General features: G+C 40.0%; 1 protein-coding gene across 1 annotated transcript in view; it reads left to right on the plus strand.

The window, feature by feature from the left end:
- Positions 1–2,075: 2,075 nt before the first annotated feature.
- LOC119428634 (cyclin-Y-like protein 1) overlaps positions 2,076–3,112 on the plus strand; it is a 16,103-nt gene continuing 15,066 nt past the window's right edge. The window contains exon 1 of the mRNA XM_037696300.1: positions 2,076–2,295. The gene's annotated coding sequence lies outside the window, so the exon portion shown is untranslated. The remainder of the gene's footprint in view (positions 2,296–3,112) is intronic.

Genomic DNA, 3,112 nt, shown 5'->3' on the forward strand with positions numbered 1-3,112 from the left:
TATATATATATATATATACAGGTCCTTCTAAAAAAATTAGCATATTGTGATAAAGGTCATTATTTTCCACAATGTAATGATAAAAATGAAACTTTCATATATTTCAGATTCATTGCACACCAACTGAAATATTTCAGGTCTTTAATTGTTTTAATACTGATGATTATGGCATACAGCTCATGAAAACACAAAATGCCTGTCCCAAAAAATTAGCATATCATGAAAAGGTTCTCTAAACAAGCTATTAACCTAACCATCTGAATCAACGACGTAACTCCAAACACCTGCAAAAGATTCCTGAGGCTTTTAAAATCTCCCAGTCTTGTTCATTACTCAAAACCGCAATCATGGGTAAGACTGCCGACCTGATTGCTGTCCAGAAGGCCATCATTGACACCCTCAAGCAAGAGGGTAAGACACAGAAAGAAATTGCTGAACGAATAGGCTGTTCCCAGAGTGCTGTATCAAGGCACCTCAGTGGGAAGTCTGTGGGAAGGGAAAAGTGTGGCAGAAAACGCTGCACAACGAGAAGAGGTGACCGGACTCTGAGGAGGATTGTGGAGAAGGGCCGATTCCAGACCTTGGGGGACCTGCGGAAGCAGTGGACTGAGTCTGGAGTAGAAACATCCAGAGCCACCGTGCACAGGCGTGTGCAGGAAATGGGCTACAGGTGCCGCATTCCCCAGGTCAAGCCACTTTTGAACCAGAAACAGCGGCAGAAGCGCCTGACCTGGGCTACAGAGAAGCAGCACTGGACTGTTGCTTAGTGGTCCAAAGTACTTTTTATGGATGAAAGCAAATTTTGCATGTCATTCGGAAATCAAGGTGCCAGAGTCTGGAGGAAGACTGGGGAGAAGGAAATGCCAAAATGCCAGAAGTCCAGTGTGAAGCACCCACAGTCAGTGATGGTCTGGGGTGCCATGTCAGCTGCTGGTGTTGGTCCACTGTGTTTTATCAAGGGCAGGGTCAATGCAGCTAGCTATCAGGAGATTTTGGAGCACTTCATGCTTCCATCTGCTGAAAAGCTTTATGGAGATGAAGATTTCATTTTTCAGCACGACCTGGCACCTGCTCACAGTGCCAAAACCACTGGTAAATGGTTTACTGACCATGGTATTACTGTTCTCAATTGGCCTGCCAACTCTCCTGACCTGAACCCCATAGAGAACCTGTGGGATATTGTGAAGAGAAAGTTGAGAGATGCAAGACCCAACACTCTGGATGAGCTTAAGGCCGCTATCGAAGCATCCTGGGCCTCCATAACACCTCAGCAGTGCCACAGGCTGATTGCCTCCATGCCACGCCGCAATGAAGCAGTCATTCATGCAAAAGGATTCCCGACCAAGTATTGAGTGCATAACTGAACATGATTATTTGAAGGTTGGCGTTTTTTGTATTAAAAACACTTGTCTTTCATCGGTGGGATGAAATATGCTAATTTTTTGGGACAGGCATTTTGGGTTTTCATGAGCTGTATGCCATAATCATCAGTATTAAAACAATTAAAGACCTGAAATATTTCAGTTGATGTGCAATGAATCTGAAATATATGAAAGTTTCATTTTTATCATTACTTTATGGAAAATAATGACCTTTATCACAATATGCTAATTTTTTTAGAAGGACCTGTACATGTATGTATATACATACATGTATATATTCATATATACATATATATAAATGTATGTATATGTATATATATATATTTTATACATATATACATGTATGTATATACATACATGTATATATTCATATATACATATATATACATATATATACATGTATGTATATATATATACATGTATGTATATACATATATACATACATATATATACATATATACACACATATATATATATATATATATATTGCATGTTTATGTATGTATTATACATACATTGTATATGTGTATATATATATATATGTGTCTGTTTATGTATGTATTATACATATATTGTATATGTATATATATGTATATGTATATATTTATACACACATTTATAGACTCTTATTTTGAAAATGTAATTCCGGAAGTAGTTGAGTACTGTAGCCGCCAGCATCGGCTTGACGATCATGACGTGTGTCGCGTAACTGCGATGAGATGGACGCTTGCCATATAAGCAATAACTGCTTCTTTCTCGCTTATTTAGTCCTCTTAAGAAGTCCCAGGTGCTGAATTCATCCGGAACTTTATTTTGGCAGGAAAACCTGAAAGCTGACAGAGAGGGTCTTCTTCTGCGGTGAAAATGGATTGATCCATTCCGAGGAGAGGGGAGCCGAGAACCATGGACTGAGGTGCGAACCCATGGAGGGAGAGGAGCTGCTGGCTGTTGTCCTCACTTTAGGCTCCGTGCAGTGATATAAGTTGTTACTTAATGGTTCAGTGTGCAGAACGAGCCGGTCCGCGCGAGTGAAGTGCGCTGCGCACACGCCCTGAACATGTCCGGCTGCAGATCCCTGATCCATCCGAGCCTGGATTCTTGTCTGCAGCTTGGACAACCACTGTGTTGCTAACCTGAACTACTTATATTAATCTAGATTAAACATACGCGTTTATTTCACTATTATTAGGGATGCACAATATTGGATTTTTGGTCGATATCCGATATGTTAAAACTTATTTGGCCGATAACCGATACTAATACCGACGCCCCCCCCCCCCCCCCCCCCCCCCCCCCCCCCCCCCCCCCCCCAGCCCAGACCTACTTACAGAGACTACATATCTCTTTGCTGCGTAATTAAAATACCACATTATTCTGCATGGTCTTTGTCAATTCAGCTTGCTACCAAATGCAAAAAGGGGGATGAAAATATGTAACACTTTTTTCATTCAACCTTTATTTGGACAGGTAAATCCCATTGAGCCTCAAGAGAGACCTGATTAAACTTCAATTTGTATTATGTTTAATGTCAAATTTACTAATGACATTTACTCTCTAACACAATGACAACACTCGAACAGTGCAAATTTGTAAATGCTCATAAAGTCAACTGTGTGCTTGACGTCATAATGTGCTGGCGTTGCAGGCATCCTTGTCACTGGGTTGTCATACAAAAACAGTGCCTATATATATATATATATTTATATATATATATATATTTATATATATAT

The sequence above is a fragment of the Nematolebias whitei genome, chromosome 23, assembly GCF_014905685.2.
Source record: "Nematolebias whitei isolate Nwh7 chromosome 23, NemWhi1, whole genome shotgun sequence".
NCBI classification, from domain to species: domain Eukaryota; kingdom Metazoa; phylum Chordata; class Actinopteri; order Cyprinodontiformes; family Rivulidae; genus Nematolebias; species Nematolebias whitei.